General features: G+C 41.0%; 2 protein-coding genes across 2 annotated transcripts in view; one reads left to right on the top strand and one right to left on the bottom strand.

Moving 5' to 3' along the window:
• LOC143151594 (uncharacterized) overlaps nucleotides 1-25,195 on the bottom strand; it is a 188,655-nt gene that overhangs the window by 132,592 nt on the left and 30,868 nt on the right. The window lies entirely within an intron of this gene.
• Nucleotides 24,237-25,195, top strand: part of LOC143147317 (uncharacterized) — a 43,884-nt gene continuing 42,925 nt past the window's right edge. The window contains exon 1 of the mRNA XM_076312466.1: nucleotides 24,237-24,520. The gene's annotated coding sequence lies outside the window, so the exon portion shown is untranslated. The remainder of the gene's footprint in view (nucleotides 24,521-25,195) is intronic.

Below are 25,195 nucleotides of genomic sequence, written 5' to 3'. Positions count from 1 at the left end.
AGTAATTTGTTTTCGCGTACATTTTCATTTACGTCGCGTATGCGGGGACGTTCAATTCGAAAACTCGATCCCGGCCTCCGTGGCAGCCTTATTACCGGATTTTTTGCACGTTGCCCGGGAGAAAGAGGCGTTTCACCGAATAACGAAGGCAAAAAGCGACGATATAAAAGGCGCGGGGCGAAACGTCGACGGTACGGGCGACAGGAGCGGACAATAAACGGAGGGCGTAAAAAAGGGACGAGGAGAGAAGCAGAGCCGGCAAGAGACGTTGGATGCATTTAAAGTCGGCTCAACATCCGTTCCAACTCTCCGGGTGATTCCCCTGGTCCGCGGGAGAGCAGAGAGGAATCCCCTCGAGTACCCTACGCGGCATACGAAATCCTCGTGGCGTGGCGTGCGCGTGCGCGTGCGCAACTACTCCATCGCGTGGCTACGTGAAAGAACGCGTTGTCTCTCACCCCACGGCCATCGTACCCGAGACTTTTCACGATTATCTTCTCCTTTTTTTCGGCTGGGACGCACGTGACCGTGGCCGACATCCGCCATTCCGCTTGTACTTCGGTGTACATCGCAGGTACACTCCCCTCACCCTAACGCGACACATCGATTACTTAGATTTTACTATCGGACGATTTTCTAACGATCGAACGAAATTGCCTACCGTTAACCAACCCCCTCTCCTGTTTTCTTCCGCGATCAACGAGACACCGAATTTACGACGTCGAGAGCGTTGCAGTTGTTCCTCGCTCCGCTGGACACTCGCGTTGTTGTTCTTTCGGGGACAACGGGAAGGAGTTTGGGTAGGCTGCGATCTATGCGTGGATTGTTTCACTATTCGGTGGTCTGCTGAGGAAATGGTCTGAGAGTGCACAATTATCGATGAATCTGGTTACGAGAGTGTGTAGTGTTCAGTGATCTGGTGACGAAAGATTGCGATGGTGTGATTGCCGATTTTGATTCGGAGCGTGTGTGAGAATGTTTAGGTATGTTGTACTTATATGTAGAACGTTCTAAGTAGGAGGTATTTGTGTGTAGAATACTCTTGGTACGATGTACTTATGCGTAGAACTCTCTAGGTACGATGTACTTATATGTAGAACACTCTAGATACAATGTATCTACGTGTAGAACACTCTGGGCACGATGTACTTATATGTAGAACCCTCTGGGCACGATGTACTTATATGTAGAACCCTCTAGATATAATGTACTTGTGCGTAGAACCCTCTAGGTACGATGTATTTATATGTAGAACACTATAGGTACGATGTACTTATGTCGAGAATCCTCTAAGGTACGATATACTTGTGTGTAGAATCATCTAGGTACGATGTACTTACATATAGAACCTTTTTCATACATTGTACTTACATATAAAACCTTCTTCATACATTGTACTTACATATAGAACCTTCTTCATACATTGTACTTATATGTAGAATCCTCTAAGTATGATGTACTTATATGTACAACACTCTAGGTACGATGTGCTTATATGTAAAACCCTCTAGGTACGATGTACTTATGTGTAGAACCCTCTACTTACGATATACTTATGCGTAGAACCCTCTAGTTACGATGTACTTATATGTAGAACCCTCCAGATACGATGTACTTATATGTAGAACCCTCTAAGTACAATGTATCTGTAAATTATTCGTTTTACTACTCGATGGTCTGGTACTGAAAGGTTATGACTGTACAATTACCGATTTTTAATTAGAGCGCGTATACGATACACGTGTAGATCACTCATTATACTATTTGGTGATCCAGTATTGGAAGATAGGGAATAATTACCGAATTTTAATTAACACTAGAACTATCAAAGGGTTCAATCTGACTTGTTTCAAACTTCTTTTTAAAAGTACTCAATTATTAACCGTGTCTTTGCCTACAATATTCGTGAACAATTATCAAAGTAGACAACTAAAGGTACTTGTAAATTAATTTACCTTCTTCTCATCTAACTTTAAAGATACGTATAATACATAGTCCGATAGAAATAGTAATACGTTCACCATCGATAGTTCTAGTGTTAAGAGGGTGTGTACGATGCAAGTATAACCCTCGTGGTATTATTCGGTGGTTCAGTATCGAAAGATTACTATTACGTAATAGTCGAACAGATATGTTGCAACTACAGTAGACACTCACGTATTCGGATATTCTAAACATCGATTATTTAAGCAATACAACCGTTACAAAGACAGCCTTGAATATTCGAACCGACCGTCGGTTCTCTTCGTTTCTACTCGAATAAATGAATTCTACATCGTAAGAATGATGGATCTATTATCCTAACAGCTAATATGTCTTCCTGTTGGTTCAAATACGAGAAATTGTACCGTTCATTACATTAACCATACAGTGGAATTCTTTCCAGAAGGAAAACGGATTCCGCGTGGAAAGAATGTTAGAGAGGATTTTTATCGTTTCATGTGCCGCCACGGTTATTCCACGTTCTCTGTTGGTGGACAACGAAGGAACCTCTTATATATTGAGAAGACATTACGACAGAAAAAAAATGGCGCGAAAAACAACGGGAAAGTTTCCGAGTTAATGGACGACGACGTGATTACGATTCCTTTGACTTCACCGAGGGAAAGATGACGCTTCTCTCGCCAGAAGAATGCAATATAGCTCGTTGTTGTGATGAAGTTCGTAATGGAATTACGTAATACCGTCGTTTTAAATTTCTTTTCCGTCGTTAACGAGAAAATTGCTTTCGTTTCTATTATTAAGACAAAAACAGAAAAAAAAATAATTTTATTCAATTTTTCCATCCTCCTAAATTTTAGTAACTCTAACGTACCCCGTGAAACATTTATGCGAGGGTTAATCGAAAAGTAAGACTCCCTCGGTAATAATTTCTTGCCTGCTGGAAAAAAAATTTTCCTGTCTCGGCACAATGTTCGTAACACAGTTCGAAAATTTTAAATTCACATCGCCATGAAACGAATATGTAAAATTTCTCGGGTATTCTACGAAGAACTAGTCTTTGTTACAATTCACGATACGCACTTTGATTTTCGTAGAAGGTGGCGGTACAAAATTTTGGCAAAACGCAAGAAACTTTAACCCTCGTATCGCACGGTTCCGTATAATATTTCTCTCAGATATAGATGTAATTCCATGTAACATTTCTCTCAGATATAGATGTAATTCCGTATAATATCTTTCTCAGATACAGATGTGACTCCGTGTAATATCTTTCTCAGCTACAGATGTAATTCCGTATAATATTTCTCTCAGATATAGACATAATTCTATAAAATATTTCTCTCAGACATAGACATAATTCCGTATAATATTTCTCTCAGACACAGACATAATTCCACATAATATTTCTCTCAAATATAGATGCAATTCCGTATAACATTTCTCTCAGAAATAGACACAATTCCGTATAATATTCCTGTTACGTGCAACTGTAATTTCGTACGATATTTCTGTTACATATACACACAATTCCGCGTAATACGCCGGGATAAAAATTCCCAATCGTCGATATTTCTCCCGCAAGGATCTCCTCCCTCGACGCAACGACGCGCGCGGCTCCGCGTCAACATCGTCATTGTTGCTACGCGGCAAACTTTCCGTCCCCCTTTTCCGATTCGCGCTAAAGCCGATCGGATTTCACAGAATCCCGTCTGCGTCCGCTCCGGATCACCTGTCGTACCCAGCGGTGAAATTCCGGTTTCACGCGACGCGACGTGCTCCCGTCTACCGCGTTCCACGGATTTCGTAAGAGACCGGGGAAACCGGGGTTCACCGAAAAATCCACGGCCGTAATTTCTCGTAGGTGAAACGGACAGGTGGGAAGAGAGTGACGCGTACGTACGTACGTATGTACGTATGTACGTTCGACGGAGGAAGTCGGCGGCGGGGTACGGTCGGGGGAGGGGAGGTGAGGGGGTCGGTCGGGGTGAACGCCTTGGACGTGCATTAAAGTCGTATTAAGGCCGTCTCGATCTAAACTCGACCGCTTATTCTCGGGTGGAAACGAGTCGTTCCACGGGCGGAGTTGGTGCGTATGCGCGCGCACTCGCACTGGAGCTCGCGTTAGCACGCACACGCGCGATCATGCAAATTCCTAAATCGCCCGAGCAAATCGACGGAACAAGTGTCACGGATCGCGCGTGTGCGTGCGCCCGTGCACGTGTCGATCGCCATTTACGACGGCCTTGAACGACTCTTTCTTTTTGGTTGTCAATATATATACATACATACATACATACATACATACATACATACATACATACATACATACATACATACATACATACATACATACATACATACATACATACATACATACATACATACATACATTCATACGTACATAAATACATACGTACATATATACATATGTACATAATAATAATGTACATAATATAATACATATTACATATGTATATGTATATATGTCATATATGTGTGTATGCTCCTTTTTCTTTTGTTTTTCCTTTTTTTCGTCTGGGTTTCTCTCTCGGCCGCGTTCAATCGGCGAGTATCGTTCCCATCGGACGGGTAGACGATAAGGTGTCTGGGGTCTCGGATAAGGATTGAGAAAACTGCACGCCCGTCTCGGTTCCACGGCGCGCGCCTAGCCTAATGAACTACCGCGCGGGACCCGTGGCTGTCGTTGGTTACGAATTTATTTATTCCCGCGGCAGGTCGGCCTTCGATTTTATCCTTGGCGCGTCGAAAACCGGCGCGCGGGTTTTACTCGGGGTACACGCGCGTGGGGGCAGGGATCGAACGAAATCTGGGAACGTCGCCGCGAACCGTTTGGTCGATCTTTCGGGGACGTGGGATGCTTCGGAGGAGTCAGCAATATTGAGAAACAATGGAATTGAGATGTAGCAATGTTGCGTCGGTAATATTGAGAAGAAATAATATTTGAATGTGATAATATTGAGAAGCAATAAGATTGGGATGTAATAATATTGAGAAGCAGTAATATTGGGATGATATAATATTGAGAAGCAATAATATTGAGATGTAATAATATTGAGAAAAAATAATATTGGGATGTAATAATATTGAGAAGCAATAATATTGGGATGTAATAATATTGAGAGGCAATACTATTGGGATGTAATAATATTGAGAGGCAATACTATTGGGATGTAATAATATTGAGAGGCAATACTATTGGGATGTAATAATATTGAGAAGCAATAATATTGAGAAGCAATAATATTGGGATGTAATAATATTGAGAAACAATACTATTGGGATGTAATAATATTGAGAAGCAATAATATTGAGAAGCAATAATATTGGGATGTAATAATATTGAGAAACAATAATATTGAGAAGCAATAATATTGAGAAGTAATAATATTGGAATGTAATAATATTGAGAAGTAATAATATTGAGAAGCAATAATATTGGAATGTAATAATACTGCATCAATAATATTAAGAAGCAATAATATTGACTGAATATTGTGTCAATAATACTCAGAAGCCGTGGTTCGCATTGACAGTTCGATATCATTCAAAAACAATTTCCAATTTTTCTCCTTCCATAATATATATATATATATATATATATATATATATATATATATATTTTCAACTACCAAGAGTACGTAGTGCGAGACTCGTTTGTCGTTGCTCTATCTCGCTCGTTGTTGCTCTATCTCGCTTACTCTCGGTACCTCGGTTCGTTATCCTTGTCAAACGATACACAACTTGGATTAAAATAAGAAAGGTCGATCTTCGAGACGAAATCGCCCATCGTGTCCGTTAAAGGCTCCCAGTGGCCCTAACTTGTAACTTTTATCGAGGTGTTACCGCAATCCCATCGCTAATGACGACGCGCGTTACACCGACTGCTATGAAAATTGATTCGCAACGATCTTCAACGCGACTCAAGGCTTCGCGAGTCGTTATTCTAGGGAGAAAGAGAGATCGGTTTTAAACACGGTAAGTCTTGTTCTTATGTTTTATACACCGTGTGCGTATCCTCGAATATTGAATAAAGTTATCTTTTCTTAATTTTCTCTTCACAAACGAGTACCTGTATACGGTTGATCCGTTCAATGTCGATTAACTTATGAAACCACGATCGTGTACGAAATGTATCGTGCGGAGAAAGAGAAATTGGTCCCGACAGGAAATTTATCGGATTGGACAATTTGGTCAGTAATTGTGATTCGCGATACAACATTGCTTTTGACCCGGGTCTGGTCTTTCCTTCCCTCTGCAATACTGTTATATCGTGGCTATCTCCTCAATCGTTAACTTCGACACGATGCTGTGATTTACTGGTTCGGTGTACACACTCGACTCCGTATTTTTGCGTAGGTGTAGTTTAAAGAACTGACGTCTGGACGTAGACACGATTCTAGCACATAATGCACTTTTTTCGCAACTACATCCGGGAGTATTTACATTTGAGAACGAGGCCTTTCGATCACAGACACGAATAAAAAACAGAACCAGGAACCGGCTGAAAGATGAAAATCTAAATACCATTCTGCAACTTGTTGCAATTTCGTCGAGGTCAAATGTTAAACAGTTCGTATTTAAAATCCGAAGTCAGTCGTCGCACGGTTTCTTCGATCTCGAGAAGTCGATAGAAGAGAGGATAGCTCGACGGACCTTTGAATAAATTAATATTAAATAAACGTTACTTCACCGTATTCGTCTCGCTACTGGTTTACCAAGATAACAATTCATTCGACGTGAACGCACAGATAAAACATCAACAATTGCCAACCTTCGTTCTCTGTCGATTCACCGAATGTTGAACAATTTTTGCTCGCATGTATTATCGTATTTTGTGTTAAAAATACACCCGTAGATCGTATCGAAAAGAACTGAAAACTGTCGAAACATTTACTAATAAACTATGCTCGTCGAAGCTGTTTCTTCAATTATCGATGCAACTCGACCGAGTCTACGAAGAAGAATATTATAACAAAATTGATAATTTTTATCGTTCGTCGATTACAGTTGTCTTTGAAGAAGTGCAAACAGTCCATGCCCACGCGTCAACGTAGAAATACGCGACAGTCGATCAGCTGGATTCTTCGTACGCGGTTAAAATGGCGACGACGATTGCTCTCGTGAAACGCGCATGGTGACACGGAGATTAATATTTTACGCGAACGGGACGCGCATTAATTCCACGCAGGCGGTTACCCACGCACCCGATGGATCGAAACTAAGAATATTTTTCCCCGGTGTAAACAACGCGAACCGGCGCGAAGCATTCCCGGTGTGGATCTCTCCCGACAATTACGTCTCGCGTGATACAACTGGCTTACGCTTGCGTATCACGGTTCTTACATGTCCTCGCATTAGCCGTGACTACAATTATGCCGCTTCGTAACGGTATCTTCATTTTCTCGGATGTCTCTCCCGCGGTAACATCCACTACGTACACCTACTTTGCATTCCTCGCTGTTTACAAATGCCCGCGCAATATACATTTTAAACGACTTCCAGGATGATTCCCTTGAACGTCTTCTCCCGTGACGCGGGAACACCAACAAACCGATCCTGGTTGTCTCATCGTTCATTCCGCGCGAGCTTCACGAATCGCGACCAGCATTCGTGCAATATTTGCCAACGAATTCGAGGAAACCTTCGGTATCTCGCGAAGACCATTAACCATTACGTTAGAAGCACCGATGTGTCGTTGTTGAGCGAGTACGACGTGTGGTCTCGCTTCGTGACACGGCGTTTCTTCCTACGGGGGAAACTTCCAGACGAATCTTTCCTTTTAGGATTCTATCAGCGACACAGTCGAACATCCAATTACAATGATGGACTTAGGAAAGTTTACGAGACACATTAATTATCCGACCAGACCAGATAAGACTTCCGGTCTACTTTTAAGATGTTTCGGTTTCAGTAAAAAGTCTCTTCTCTCTAAACGTATGCGGCGGGTACGTGTATCAGTGCGATGTTGAAAGTGTATTCGATGACACAATTTGTATCCACTCTTCAAATTTTTCGTTTTATGTATTTCAATGTTTAACGACCGCGCTCGACTGCACTTCGGAGAAGCATTATATCTATTAAGAACAATCGTTGAGATTTTCTTTGCGTCTCACTTGTTATTTTTAAACAGAAGGAGAACTCGTTTAACGATACTCGGTAACAAGAAACGATATTGGGTGGATAGTAGATTCACACAATCGTTCTTAAATATTCCAATAGTATTCGAATAGTCATGCGTTCGAATAGTGTTCGAATAATCGAGTATTCGAATAGTATTCGAAAGATCGAGTATTCGAATTGTATTCGGATTATATTCGTCGAGAATACTTGAGTCACCGAAGTATTCGAATATTCGTGCATTCGAATAGTATTCAAACGATCGAGTATTCGAATTGTATTCGGATTATATTCGTCGAGAATACTTGAGTCACCGAAGTATTCGAATATTCGTGCATTCGAATAGTATTCAAACGTTCGAGTATTCGAAACGTATTCGGATTATATTCGTCGAGAATACTTAAGTCATCGAAGTATTCGAATAGTCATGCACTCGAATAGTATTCAAACGATCGAGTATTCGAATCGTGTTCGGATTATATTCGTCGAGAATACTTAAGTCATCGATGTATTCGAATACTGCACGAATTATATTCGACGAACGATCGAGTCACCAGTGTTCCAGTATGCGAATACAGATCAATGGTCGGTTGAAGGGCGGATTAACTTTCGGGCGCGTGTCCAGGCGATTTCCTGGCAATTGTAACGGTCGATCTGCGGTCGGGCGAAAATTTCGTCGAACGGGTTTCCAGTCTGATAATGTTTCTTGCGACCCGTTTCGGCATGAAATACTTTCCATGCCGCCGTGAACACTAAATAGACACCCGAGGAAAACGCGGGCGGCCGCATGCGAACAGTCGCGTACGATCGTGGCCACGGAGTGGAAAAGAATAAAGAGCGCGCGCCGAGGAAAAGACCACTCGCACGGAATAAATGAGGAGGTTCGTCGACGGCTGGTCGTTTCAGAACGTCGAGGAAAATTGCAACATTGTCACCTGTAATCGTGTCAAAGCTGACGTATATACGTTCGCAGAAAACTGCGTTAACGAACACGTTCGTCGCTTTACCCGCTGCTTTCGTTTTTTGTTAAGCTAGTTGCACATGATAGGTATTTCCAACTTGCCACTTCTCTTGATACATACACGGGGAAATATTTGAAATAATCGGATAGTTGTTCCAAGCAATCTAGGTCACCGGCAATTTTTTCGACACAAATCGCACTATTTTTATATAGGAATGAATGTTTTTTAGAAAAATTGATTTGTCACTATTCCTATGTTCGAATTTACAATGACTCAAATATTCGAATTTTCAAATATTCGAGTTTTTAAATATTTGAATTTTTAAATATTTAAATTTCTAAATATTCGAATTTTTAAATATTTAAATTTATGAATTTTCAAATTTAAAAATTTTTAAATATTTGAATTTTTATATATTTCAATTTTTGAATTTTCAAATATTTGAATTTTTGAATTTTCACTTATTTGATTTTTTGAATTTTCAAATATTTGAATTTTTGAATATTTGAATTTTTAAATATTTGAATTTTTAAATAGCTGAATTTTCAAATTTTTGAATTTTCAAATATTTGAATTTTTGAATTCTCAAATATTTGAATTATTGAATTTTTGAATATTTGAATTTTTAAATATTTGAATTTTCAAATATTTGAATTTCTAAATATTTGAATTTCTAAATATTCAAATAGTTGAATTTTTGAATTTTCAAATATTTGAATTTTCAAATATTCAAATTTTCAAATATTTGAATTTTCAAATATTCAAATTTTTAAATATTCGAATTTTCAATTATTTGAATTTTCAAATATTCAAATTTTTAAATATTCGAATTTTCAATTACTTGAATTTTCAAATATTCAAATTTTTAAATATTTGAATTTTTAAATATTTGAATTTTCAAATATTGGAATTTCCAAATATTTGAATTTTCAAATATTCGAATATTGAATTACTCGAATAGTCCCAACTCTCCATTGGGATTCCATTGCCCGAGGAATGCCCAGTGAATTTTTTAATTCGTCCGACGACGGAAGGCGGAAATTTTCAATTTCATTTATCGTGAGTGATTTCGCCTTGCGGTATTTTTCAGTTGCATCGGGTATTACCACATCCGCGATTATCTGCCGGTGTGTATTAGCCTCGCGTTCCTCGGTGTACGCGTAAAATTACGCGATATCGAGCTACGAACCGGGCTCTCGGTTCCTCGACATTTGACACGTTCTGCTACGAAAATTTCGTCGCCGGGAAAATAAACCGGCCACCGATTTTGCACGGTGTTCCGTGTGTGTACGCGCGTTGCATAAGTGTCCGGAAAATTTATAAATGGCAGTCGGTCTACACATATGAAACGAAGTTACGCAACGGTACACGGCGCTGTATAATATTGAGATAAGTACCGGTTTCACAGACGCAAAGTTCCTCCAAAGTTCACGCGAACCGTTATTTGTTTTCGATAATTCTAGACCGACCGACGGACCCACAGGAATGAAAAAGAAAAAAAAAACGGCTACGGCTATTAACAACATCCGTGATTGGTTTTTCGTTAGTAGATCTTGAACCTAATACACGGTTGGTTACGAGTTGTCGGAAAAAATGGCTTTCGAACACGTCAATTGTTGGTCGTGGAAAAATTTAGCAACGTATAATAACAGTGAGTTTGTCAAGGTTCGAATATTACTTCGAAGAATTTTTACGCCTACTATGTTCAAAGTACTTAAAGTTACTTGACTGAACGACACGTGTATACTTCATAAATACAAGAAACAAAATTATTTGAACGAGTGCTACTCGATTCTAACGAAGGTTCCAACCTGAATATGTGCGAATTATGTTGTGAAATTATATAATTTATAATATAATTATATTATGTCGCATATAATTATACGGAAAACATATTGCACTCGATTCTATTACTAATTACGATGCCACTGCGGAATGCACCCAAATACTATTACCAACTGAACCTCGTAACAGCGAGGTCTGTTCAATTATCGCCAATCGTAAACCTCTGCAACGAACGATACGAGAATCGCGGACAACTTTTTGACACCCAAGTCTCGTAAAGGAAGGTTCGAGGAACGAAACGAACGATGAGACGACTCTCGAAGGAATAGAATCGATTACAATGGTAGGTTCAATGTAACGGTTCGATAAGGAAAGAAGTTTCGAAGCAGCAAGATCAATTTTAAATAGAATTTCTGGGAACAGGGTCGATTGTAACGAACGATTCGAGGAGTAGATTTCGATTACAAAGACACGTGCTAGGAGTAGAATCAATTACAGTGTACGTAGCAGGAAAATGCGGCAACCTCGAAGAATGGTTCTAACGATAGAATAAATCCTCCGGAGAGTTTCTGAGAATAGGGTCAATTATAAAGAAAGATTCGTGGAATGGAGTCCATTACAGTGGCATGCGCGAAGAATGAAATCGATTACAATGGATGGTGCGAGAAATGGAATCGATCGCGAGGCAGGGGACCGAGAAAATCGGTCGGACGATAAACGGTCGTGGAACGTTGAAATGGTACAGTGTCCGAGGCGAACGCACGAAAAGAAATTTTATTCCTCGTTATAGGGCGACGCCATTTTTACGTGACCGGCACGCTGAACGCCGAGAGTGTCCCGTGTCACGCAATCCCGTTGCACGGAACGTCCCGCGGTCTTCCGAGTAAAATGCTCGTTTAACGTGACGTTCGATTAAGACGTATATTCGTGGTTACGGTGCCACGTGGTGGCCCGTACGGTGACATAACGCGTTATCCAATGCGCCGCGATCGAACTTAGAATCGAACTTGCGCGGTACGTAAGCGACGTAGGCTTCTTCGTCACAAGCGTACCGTTACACGCTGGGAATATACGTACGTAGACCGGCCGCGCGAACAACACGCTCGATAAAGTCGTTTGGATATTCAACGCTGCGCGCCAATCGTTGTCCGCGATAATAGCGAAATGTAGATCGCGGTTGTTGCGCGGGCGGGGGAGAAATCGTCCCAGGACGCGTGCTGCTTAATTGAACCCCCGTAACTGTATCGAGTACCGTGGCTGCGTTTTACCGTGAAAACCGTGTTCATCCGCGAGGTTTACAGTAAGACTCACGCTCGCTGAAACACAGTAATAATGGGCCAGACAATTAACGCGCACCGTTCCATGACAGATTTAATATTCGCGTTTAATGCGTTCGGCTCTCTCCTTTTCGTACCTTCGCCTCTTTCGACCGAGAAACTGAGAAACACCGACACCGTTTGCTCCCGGGTAGCGTAATTTACGGTGTTTGAACTACCAGCCTTCCGTAATCGTCAGTTTGCTGTTACTCATCCCGAATCGCTAAACTGTTCTACGAATTGACAATCGCTCGAATGATTCCGTGCTCGAGTTAGTTGCTGATATTCAAAGGTAACGAACGAACTTCGAGTATTCGAGTACTCGAGTTTGTTGGAAATGTTCGAGTGCAAGGAATCAACTTCGAATATTTGAGTACTCGAGTACTAACAAGGAACTTCGAATAGTTGAGTAGTCAAGGTAGTTACGAATATTCAAATGTAACGAATTAACTGAGAATATTTGAGTACTCGAGTACTATTAACGAACTTCGAATGCTTGAGGATTCGAATGCTATCAATGAGCTTCGAATATTTGAGTACTCGAATACTGTCAACGAACTTCGAATATTTGAGTATTGAAATACTATCAACGAAAATCGAATACTTAAGGATTTTAATGATATCAACGAACTTCGAATATTTGAGTATTGGAATACTATCAACGAACATCGAATATTTAAGGATTTGAATGATATTAACGAACTTCGAATACTTGAGGATTCGAATGTTATCAATGAATCTCGAATATTTGAGTACTCGAATACTGTCAACGAACTTCGAATACTTGAGGATTCGAATGCTATTAACGAACTCCGAATACTCGAGGATTCGAATGCTACGAATCAACCTCGAATATTTGAGTACTGAAATATTATTATTCGAATTTTGATATCTTCGGATACACGAGTACTCGAATTGAATTCGAATGTGTTCGAATCATCGAAATGTTCGAATATTTCGAATACAGAAAAGAACGGACGAGCCCCTCGCGCCTACTTTCGAGTAGAAAAGGAAACATATGTTTTCCACTCACCTACATTCGTAGTATCTCGTCCAGAGTTACGAATGTATACAACTTACAGAACTTACGTTTTGCCTAGTTCGGGGAAAATTCAGAATGAAAATTTGCAAATAGGAAGAATTCGATGCATTAAATAATTTTCACAATCGAGTGCTCGCAAGCAACGGTTCTTTCACCGCGAAACATACGAAACATCGACATTGTTGCAGCCGAGTGTAATTTATGGAATCGACATAACAACTGTGAAGAACTTTCCAAACGTAACGATTACATAAAAGTGTAAATTCGAACGAGTCTAACGAGCTACGTACCTGCCGGATTCATAGGGAAACCAAGAATTTTACATTGTACTTTATGGATCAGAATCGAGTATTGACACGTGATTAATGATAATGGCCATCGTGAACGCGCACCCTTCCATAACGGACGTAACATTTGCGTGTTGGTGCACCGAGTATGTTTCTCGCTTATAATATCATCGAGTGCCGTTAAAGACGGACAGGTAATTAAAGAGTTCGACGAATAAGACTGTGCCATGAAAGTACCTCTACCTTTTCCCTCGACGATTAATGTAACGCCCTGAAAGCATATTTTTCAACGAGAAAGTGCGAAGCTTTCAGCTTATTGCACGCGTCCAATTTATAAAGTCAAATACAATAATCAATATAACGTCATGCTCGACTAATTACGTGTCAACGTCATGTTGCGAAAGTTTCTAAAGCCCACGGTTATAGAACTCCCGATGTTGCGCCAAAAGTGGTGGCGATTTTTCAAAACAATCTTTCCGTTCGAGTCATTCGTTACTTCCGTCTTTCTCCCCGGATGATCGTACACGCGAAACACTCAAAGCTCGTTAATTCGTACGCTCGACGCTACAACAATGCACTTTTTTCAACACGTCCACGTCTTGTTGGTAACCAAAGTCTTCCCCTTCATTTAACAAATATTCAACACCCAAGAGATTACTCCGATCGAGTTGAACCATTAAATGTTACTTCACCCCCGAGCAAGAGTCTAATTCGACAACGAAAAGAGTCGAATTCGATATTTTCCAAAACGGAGGCTACCAAGGAAAATTTTCAACGTGGAAAAATACATATACCCTGAACTCTCTACAAATGCATCGTGTAATTCCATAAATTACACTCAGCTGCAACAATGTCGAAGTTTCGTAGTTTCGCGGTGAAAGAACCGTTCCTTGCGAGCACTCGATTGTGAAAATTATTTAATGCATCGAATTCTTCCTATTTGCAAATTTTCATTCTGAATTTTTCTCCGAACAAGGCCAGACGTAAGTTCTGTCTTCAAAAACGTGAGAGTATGTATTTCTCGTATCGTTTCGCGAGCAACGAAAATTTTTTGTTCGGGAGGTAAGCTTCGAAAAAAAGTTCGAAATCCAATGATCTAATCGGAATTGCTGGCTGAAAGTCACGGGTAACCGGACTGGTTGAGAACCGTCGGCATTAACAAAGTTACGAAGCCTGCATGGCAGGGTGTATCGATAGGCTGATAATTGCGAGTAGAGGTATCGACGGTGATGTAAGAGTTCCGTGTTCCCGCGGCGCGCGCGTATATATAAGAAGGCTTGAATGCGAAAGAGGCGCACACGTGCGCGGCTCACGTGTACGTGTGTACCCCGTACGCTCATAATCCACGGTGAACGATATACGTCGGGTATGGACGTCGATCTACAGCGTTGATACAAGCGGATAGATCCCATAAATTTACAATGCCTGCCGGTGAGCTCGACGTCCTTGCGGCCCCGGCCACTTGTAATATCGTTCGCTTCCAGAGGGCTCGGTGTTACACCCACCCGGTAGATCCGATTTACATCGAACGAACACGATAAAAATCTCCACGGCGATAAGGTGGTGGCCTCGCGCGAAACACCTATGATCGAGAGCTTCGGTCCCGTGTAATGGCGGGACGTTCGGTTTCGGTCGCTTAACCTCAAACCGTTCTTTCGATTCGATTACGCGCGCGAAATCTTTCGAGGAAACCAGTGCAAGAGACGAGTGCGAACGAAACACGAGTTTCTGAGTTTGTAACGCGACCAGACGATCGAGGGAACGATACAATTGCTTTTGTTAGAGGAATATACGCGAGAGTATATCTGGGTCGAAGAAGACCCGTGGTAATAAGGTTTGGGAAGTTTTGCGGAACGTTGGACGATGACGATTGATTTTTTTTTTTCGATGTTTTTCGAATATTTCGGTTTAGGTGATCGTAAGAGAAAGTAGATAGTTAAAATGGTATTTTTAAATTCTGAGAGTTGGCGAAGATACAGGCTTCGAATCGAATAGTGCGCAGGCGCAGATTGCCTCTAGAGAAGTGGAACCATGGCAAATATTAAGGTTTGGGAAGTTTTGTGGAACGTTGGACGATGAGGATTGACTTTTCTTTTCGACGTTTTTCGAATATCTCGAGAGTAGATTGTTAAAATGGTGTTTTAAAATTCTAAGAGTTGACGATGATACAGGCTTGGAATCGAACGGTGCGCAGGCGCAGATTGCCCCTAGAGAACTGGAACCCGTCGTAACTCTAGATCTCACACGCGTACCATAGGCACATCTCGTGTATTGTAAGAATAGCTGTACGATTTTAAATTCAATCGAGATAAACATAACAATCGTGTATGTGCGACGTTGTTACCACACGTGCATATCTGAGCTTGCATTCTCTTCAGTTGGTTGCGTTATGCAGCTTTGAAAAAAGGACTTGTTATTGCAAGTTGGTCTTTCCAAGCATATTTCTTTCGACCTTTTTAGAAAACAATATATAATATTGATCGAAAGACCGATGCAAAATAAAGAGAAATATGGAAAGTATGTTACAAGATACGTGTCCAATATAAAATTTCAAGAGATAAATATATTGAAACAAAATACTTGGACAATATAGTATGCGTTAAATGTACTCAAAAATTTTACCAATTTATGAGTAACGCGAGTGTCGAATAGCTTAATTATTTCCAGGCACTTTAACCTTGCGTATAAAATATAATCAATTCAAAATGTACGGTTAAACTTTGAGGCGAGTATCGTCGGGAGTTTTTGATATACAAAAAAAAAAAATAATTGCGAATCGATTCACGGTGATAAACTCGAATCGGAGACGGTTAACAGGACATGTTATTCCGTTCCGTGGTAAAATTTTCGTGAACGCGAATGAAAATTTCGCAGGCCACGAAAGAGGCTACGGTTTTAAATAAATTCCGTATGCCTTAATGATGATGGACTCGTTCGCGTTGGAATTTAGAAACTAGCTATTTTCTTACTTTTTATACGTACGTACGGTCCGACGTTTGTAATTACCGCGGAACGGAAATGGGAAGGTCTTCGAGTGGCAAAAGTAGGAAGATCGACGACTCGAAAGAAATCGATTTAATTGAGTGCTAACGAACCCATTGCCTCCGCGAGTGAAGAAAGCACGTATCAGGTCCCCCGTGATGTTCCAATTTCTGTAAAAATTTCGAAACGAAACTGGACGAGCAACCGCGACCGTGATCCCGCGATGCTTGTTTCGCAAATAGTAGCACGGACTTTTAACGAATCGTTAATGGAACGATTAACTCGGGTATAACTGTTCCGTGCGAGAAGCAAAATGAGCCAATTCCCCGCGTTCTTAATGACCGTTGGTACCGCGATGTTACCAACCGACATCGGGGATGGAAAATCGATCGATAGAGCTGGAAATGAAAAATGGAAACGAGAACATCTCGAGCGTCCCGTGTTCTTTTTCGGTGGACGATTCACCGCTGTCACGCTCCAAGATAAATTGGAATAGAAAGCGAGGAATAGAAACGCGTGTGGAAGGCCTGTCGAAACGATCGTTTCGTCGATACTCGACATTTCGAGCCGTCACGGCGAAACTGGCGGGAATTATTTTTAGACCGGGATCAGAACCGAAACACAAGAGGGAAGGATAGCGGGTACCGCTACGTGATTACTCAATCGCTGGCTGTCGCTGAAACCGTGGCTGCGAACCCGTTTCAAGGACAGGGTCGCGGGAATGATGGTGACGAACGAAACTAAAACGAAATTGAAAGCAAAGAACGTCGCCGTCACGGTTCTCCGCTCCTTCTTTTTGTCTATTCATCGTTCCGGAGTGGGGCGAACGAGACGTTAGGTGGGAGTAGTACCGCGCGAGGGACGGAGGGAGGGGGCAGAGGAGATATTTTTCCAACGAAACGCTCGAACGCGTTTCCGTTTACGATGCCCGGTACATATTTCCTCGAGTCTCTTCTTTCTCGTCATTCGTCGGCCTTAGACACGGTGGTACTTGACTCTTTCGGGGACAGTCGCTCAACCGCGTGACACGATACCAAATAACTGAAATTAAATAATCGATCGGATATTTAATCGCGAGATATTAAACGGTCTCATTGTGCAATTTCTACGGAGTTATTTGAATTTTTCCACGGTGGTTTTGAAAAATATTGGATTGTTCTGAAAGTGATTTCGTTTTCCAAAATGGAGAATAATTTAGTAAGATGTTTACGCACTGTAAAGAAATCCCGTTTCATTTTCATCAAAGAAAAAAAAAAAAAAACGAAGTGACTTTCCGTAGAATGTAATATATCTGGATATTGAACAGGTGGTATTATTACACGTGATACGTTACAGGTGACATTAAACATATTTCTTAAACCTCTACGGCTGAAAGAGTTAGACAGGTCCAACACCGAGTGTCCATTCGAGGTTGACGAATATAACACGAATTACGTCGAGATGAATGCAACGAGATGAATGTAACACGAAAACGTGTAAAGGAAACTGTTATTTTTACAGAGGTGGTAAACGATACGTACAATGCTTCGTCTTCTCGTATTCGAATCTCGAAAACAGATAACGTTGAGAAGCTCCAATGTTCAGAGTGACGGATCGTCGAGAAATGTGTGCGGATAATTGGGACCATTTGTGTCGCTTCGAAACGAACACGGCCCCGCGGTATTGTCATCGAGTAGCATTTATTCGAACACGAGGAACGAATACGAGACTCGAGTCCGTTATAGCTCGAGAGTGGGGAGAGTAGAACGCGATGTCCCACGGAGTCTGCGCGTTTCGGGCCAGTTTCAGAACTCTTCGAATCGTTCTCGTTCGTCTATTGACGAACGACTTTGGAAAAAGTGACGTACCGTTTCGATCGTAAATATCGTTCACGCTACTCACGGGACGAATAAATCGGGATGCAGAGATCGGTGAGAAAGTGTTCGAAGAAAACGTTGGGCATCGAAAACATCCCAGTCTTGCCACGATTCGCAGTCACGTAGGTTATTAAGCGCTGGATTTTAATTACTGTGAAATGGTTATAGTGTCCTTGGCGAATAATGACGGGGCTACTATTAAGTTAATGGATATACTCGAGCATGCCTTTCAATTATGCGAGCTGCGGATCATGCGCGTATTGATTTATGTTTCCTACCGACTGCTCGTCAGACTTCCTTGTTTTTCCATGCTGATTGGCCCGACAGCGCGCGCTTCCCGCGGACGTTATTATGAATGAAGCGAAATGAGTTTACGAATGGGAAAAACAGTGTTCCGGCAGACGTCTGGGCGTAGTGATCGATCCGTTGTACTAATTTGGCGCAGTTCGTTAAAAGCGTCGTGAACGAAGTCACGAGTACTTACGAAAATTCGTAACGCAAACGCGCCAACTTCAGATTCGAATCTCGATCTTCGTTGACACAGATACGATGCTGTTTTCCTCCGCCCTACAGTCCCCACCGGTAGTTCTCCATTAATTCTTTCATTTCAATAATTAAATCACGGTTTGCGTCGAGTTAGCCTGGCGCGAAGTGGAGCAGGATTTATTCATGAATTCATAACCGATAATGCGCAATAAACCAGTCGATAAACGCCGTAACTTTTTCGTTTGATGGATTCCTTCGTTAATTGTGCAACGGAAGGTAACACTTTTTTTTCTTCTTTTTTTTTTTTTTTTAGACGGAGCGTTCTGTTTCTTCGTGTTTCACGAGTCTCTCGCAATCTTCGACCGGTGTTCGGTTCTACACCGAGGGAAACGAATGAAAAGAACAATCTCGATGAATCGTGGATTCAAAAGTCATTTCATTGTATCGGGTTGTTCGGAAAGTGATTTCGTTTTCCAAAATGGAGAATATGTAATTTAATGAAATGTTTGTACACTCTGAAAGAATCGTATTTCATTTTCACCACAAAAAAAAAAAACAAAAAAACGAAACGACTTTCCGAACAATTTAATAGAATTGAAATTTTTAAATATTTTCAATAATAAAAATCTCCGTTAATTTTTATACATCGTGTGAGCCAGTCCCATCGAGTCCAACCAGATAATTTCAACGGAACGTTCTCGCACGAATTTTCCACTTAATTTTCCAAATCTGTGTTCACTCTACCCGGTGACTATATTACCTTTAAACATTATTTTCCCAACACCTCGTATACGGTGACTGGAGGATCCCGCGCAGCAATATTGCTTGCATAGATTCAACATCCTCGATGCGATTATTAGCAGCTGTTCCCCGTTATTGGATCCCATACATCTTTACAGCTTCGGATCCAACTTTGTGTACCAAAGGGTCACGTGAACCGCGGGTTAATTAAACATCGGGAGTGCTCCGCTTTTAACGATGGTTCGCAGCATGATAAAGCGCCATTCAGGTACTCTAACCGTGCAACGAACGATACGCGTTCCGCGCACGAAAATAAGGGTACGAACTAACGACGTGAAAGTTTCGTGCGCGGCGAGCGACTCGAAGTGGATGGAAAGAGGGGGTAGGGGAGGGGGTAGGGTGGCCTCTACAATTTTACGAATATTCCTTGAGCCTTAATTCGAACAATAGCCGAGCGTCGACCAACGGGAGAGATCCACGAACAGGGGTAAGAAAAAAAGAAAAGAACGAAAAGGGAAAAGACACAGACAATGTACAGTTATACGCCGCTTTTGAGTCACACGCGGATCCGTTTACTCGACGCGGATGCGCGTCGCGGATGATTGCGGACATTCGAAATTATCCTTAATCCTTCGTTATAACAGTGTACGCGTACAGCGAACGATGACTATTCGCGTTGTCTAACGATGAATCAGATACTCATCTCGTGGGATTGGGTTCGAAGGCTCATTCCGATACAGGTTTAGCCGCTGCTAAGAGAGAACCTTCGATCGTCCGGATAAGCTGCGTATTCAATTCTCCGTGTTGCGTTCGCTCAATCAGCGCGATGTTTAACCACGCATTCAGTGTCACGCGAAATATTTATTTATTTACGTGGGGGGAAGTCGATAAGTAACGGGAGATTTTTTATTTCCCGCGCGGTCGAGCGGCGACACTGTCACTCGTGCAACGACGGAATACGCAAACTGTGTTGCACGCAACACCGACACGTGTAACAGTATCGATACTGGTTTTCGATCTGGTGCGGGGCTTCTAATCTTTTCGAGCTCGCTCGCGCGCTACGCTGAAATAAGAACTGGGACACCGCTCGATCACGAGTAATCATAGTTACCATTATGTTATCGTACGTTTGCCGATACCTCGTTAATATTGTAACATCGACTAGCCGCGTGATTCGTTTGATCGTTTCCCGGAGGAAATTAGAGCGGGTACTTTGATGAATTTGAATCTTGTTTGGATTCGACGGTACATTTAATGATATTTTACAATCAATCGATTATTTTCGGCAATTTTTTACATTTCATGCGTATCTGTCCTTACTCGAGATTAATTTACATTTTATAGATTTGTTCTTTTTATCACGTATTAATAGATACACATAGGTTTCGTTTTTATTAATATATTTTTATACCTTATTATTTTATTCTGTTGATATCTTTTGTTAGAAGATACTTAGTTAATATTGTAACATCGAGTACCCGCGTGATTCGTTTGATCGTTTCCCGGAGGAAATTAGAGCGGGTACTTTGATGAATTTGAATCTTGTTTGGATTCGACGGTACATTTAATGATATTTTACAATCAATCGATTATTTTCGGCAATTTTTTACATTTCATGCGTATCTGTCCTTACTCGAGATTAATTTACATTTTATAGATTTGTTCTTTTTATCACATATTAATAATAGATACACATAGGTTTCGTCTTTATGTATTATATTTTTATACCTTGTTATTTTAGTCTGTTGATACCTTTTGTTAGAAGATACCTCGTTAATATTGTAACATCGAGTACCCGCGGGATTCGTTTTATCGTTCCCCGAAGAAAATTGAGCGGATACTTTGATGAATTTGAATCCTGTTTGGATTCGACGGTGCATTTAGTGATCTTTTACAATCACTCGATAATTTTTTACATTTTATGCGTATCTGTCCTTACTCGAGACTAATTGACATTTTATAGATTTGTTCTTTTATCACATATTAATAGATATATATAGGCTTCGTCTTTATGTATTATATTTTTATACCTTGTTATTTTATTCTGTTGATACCTTTTATTCCGTACTTTGACTCGTCTCGACGCATACAATACTTTTCGTTAGATGTGTACTTGGTTCTTCGCTGCGTAATATACATAATTTTAAATGATTCCTTTTCAGCGGTTTTGAAGATTGCCTCAAACTGTCGACCGAAAACGCTGTACAACTACGACCACCGTTATTATTTTATCAACGACATGCTTCGCTCTTAATCATTTTTATAATTTTTGTATAATTCCTTTTACGTCTCTCGAGCGACGCCAGATCGTATCAGATGGAGCCCGTGGCCACAAAAGTATTTTAATTGAGCGTTTTTTCACCGCAGGTTCCTCAATTTAAGCAACCTCTTCCGGCGAGGGAGGCAGTATCCTTTCGGCACCGCAAAGAAGGTAGACGTTAACCTTTTCGGTGCTAAATTATATAACCAGTGGTACGAACAATCTCTGTTACGAATTAATTCCACAATTTATATTTTAATAATTATACTTGCAAACACGTGCAAGAATTTAATAATGTACTCAAAAGTTTCACGTTTCGACCCTAGCTTTAGGTCCTGTTCACTGTTCAAAGAAACATTGTCCGTTTACGAATAAAACATTTAAACAAAAGAAGATACTACCTATGATACTTTTTTGCGTTTCATTAGCAAACGAACGGTATTTCTTTAACAAGGACTCGCAGCAAGAATCGAACCGTAAAGTGGAATATATCGATACGACTCTCGTTAATGAAATTGTCCCGTTCAACGAACACGGATCTAAATCTGCACTTTTCTACGACTCGGGCATCTAATGCGGCATTATCAACCGCTCTCGAGTACAGATATTCGAGCGGCAGCAGTTAGACGGTTAAATTGGCGATTATCGTGACGGTCACGTGTTATCCGCTGGCATGGACAGCGTGGCAAATTTGTAGCCGCTTAACGCGGTATTTAATTAAAGCGGAGGAGAGAGATTGGGCACCGTGGAAGAAAAAATAATATCGGCCGACCGCCGCGAACGGTACGTATTATTTATTGTCAGGCGATATGGCGACGACGTTCAAGAACGGTCCAATGTGTTCCGCGTTTATCGAGAAAGGAAGTGGCCGATGCAACGATGACTCGTTGACTCATCCCGTAAATTCGATTTATCGTCCTGCCCCGGGTATTCGTCGTTTCACCGTCGGCCATGAATATTTATTACGCCGCGCAAAACAATTTGTTGAATTCTTTTTTTCACCGCTCTCCGCCGCTCAGCGCACGAGCGTCTACGTGCATTTCGCGCGAGAGCGTGTACGTGCACTGCGCGCGAGCGTGTACGTGGACTGCGCGTGAGCGTGTACGTGGACTGCGCGTGAACGTGTACGTGCACTGCGCATGAGCGTGTCCGTGCACCGCGCGCAAGCGCGTCAACGCGTTGCACATAACCGTGTTCCCGCACTGCTACGAATAAGAGAGTTTTCTTCGTGCATATCTCCACGTGTATCGACAAACATAAATTCTCGTCGTTCGGACGTTATCCAGTCGAAAAGTAATTTGCCCATTAACTTCGTTTCGCGTTTGTCTCGTCGCGTCCCGATATTAACAACGAAGGAGGAGCATTAGCGTGAATTAACTCCTTAACGCCTTGTGTTTGTTCGCCGTGAAATACGGTGCGCGATACACGGTTGGGGCCTAAGTTTTCAAACATGCCTCGAAAGTGTGTTCGTACGCGAATATCGATGCAGTTCACTGCGTGAGAAAGTGAACATCGAACGTCGTGCGGAGAAACTTTCGTTAAATTTCGCGTTACTCGCCGTTAGATTCGTTGCTAAACTTCTGTTGCTTGGCGGGATATCTAGATGCATACGCGCTCGGCTTGGAAAAATGAAACTTAACTACAGGAACCGTTTACAGTTGGAATTTTCTGTTGTAAGCCGCGATCGGCCGGTAATTCTGATTTATACCCAGATCGTGCATATGCATATCGACTACAACGTTGCAGAGTGAAAGTTAATACGAAATCAATTGCAATAGAATAATTCTAAAATTACTCGGTATATCATTCTATGAAATTATTGTTTCCAGAATGCGATACCATCGTGCATTGCCCGAGGCTTGCTTCGAATGTAAAGGGCTGAAGCGAATTTATGTCTCGAATGAAACACAATATTAAGAAATATGTTGGAACAAAGTAATAGAATCGAACGAAAGCAAAATTCACTTAGTACGATAAACTAATATTATATCTTCGATAATGTAGAAAATGTATTTGGTAAAAATTTACATAGACTTTAAATGTATTCAGGGCACTGAATACAATGGTATCTCTTTAAAGATATTATTCGATTAATATATTTAATTTAATACACATACAAAATTCTATCTAGTTTTTTAAATTTTATACGTGCTTCAAATTAGAATTGCACAGACACGCGTATCTAATATGACTCTATATCGCTACGAATTAATTTTCATTGAAAATTGTAATTAAAAATTGAGTTATTATATTTACTAATGGACAGAACATTTGTATCAATATTACGGTTGTATAAAGCAAGCAACGCACGGTAAGAGGTTAACCGCGATGTTTCGTTTACTTTGCACCTGGTCGTGCGCGAACATGTACTCACCTCGAAATGTTTGTAAACAGTGTCGCTGCGCCATGTACGGAACCCCCAAGCGGCAGAAAAAGAATTAAGTAATAACACGGGTCAGTCTGTCGCAGGTGCAGTTCCAGTGAACATCGTGTTTCCGATTGGTATACGTCAAGTAATTGATTTCAATTACATTTAACGTCGAACGCAACCCATGAAAGGACTATTGATTTAAGTGTAGTGTATACAGTGACAATTTACTTACATAGTGACTACATCGAGTGCAAAGAAATGTCGAAAAAGTGGAAGATGGATGGTCCGAAGAAATTCAGTGTGTATCTCAAGTGGCTTCGGGCAGCGAATCAATATTTCGACCACGTTCGGTAAGCTTTGGTTATTTTTTTTATCCGTAATAGGGAATCTGTTGCGAGAATATTTATCCGAATGAATACTCCTGATAATCGATAGGTTTTTTGAAATAATGAACAGAACGCGTTGTCGAGAAAACATTTTGACTTACGTAGTGGAATCGTTACGTTCATTAACTTCAAACTTATAATCAATAGCTTAGAAAATGAAACATGTTTCCGAACGAAATATTCATTCCGAAAGACTGTACCGATACGTTAGGAATTACGTAGGCGTCCGTATATCTATACTGCGTACAACTTAGGCTTCGTGTACACAAAATTATGTGTGCGACTATGGAGTGGTCAAAACGATTGAATTTATGCCAAGTGCTTATGTACAACCTACAGTAGATTCCTTCATAAAGGTTCCAATATTAATATCAATCCAGTGGAAACTCTGCTATTGGTGTTTAATCGTTTATCGAATCATTTCGTACTTCGATCCATTATACATTGAATCTATGTTGTAATCCTGGCCAGAATCGTAGCGGACCAATGAGATTCGTTAGCAGTCACGTGGTATTGTTTACTCCAAGTCTCCGGTCGAACGTGATACAGACGCGTGCTAATCGCGTCTAACCTAACCTGATTCTACAATGTTACGATTTATTTTCTACCGTGTTATCTCTGCTTGTATCTGAAGCGACA

This window comes from Ptiloglossa arizonensis, chromosome 1 (assembly GCF_051014685.1).
Source record: "Ptiloglossa arizonensis isolate GNS036 chromosome 1, iyPtiAriz1_principal, whole genome shotgun sequence".
Lineage (NCBI taxonomy): Eukaryota > Metazoa > Arthropoda > Insecta > Hymenoptera > Colletidae > Ptiloglossa > Ptiloglossa arizonensis.
This window is presented reverse-complemented; position numbering and strand designations above follow the sequence as displayed.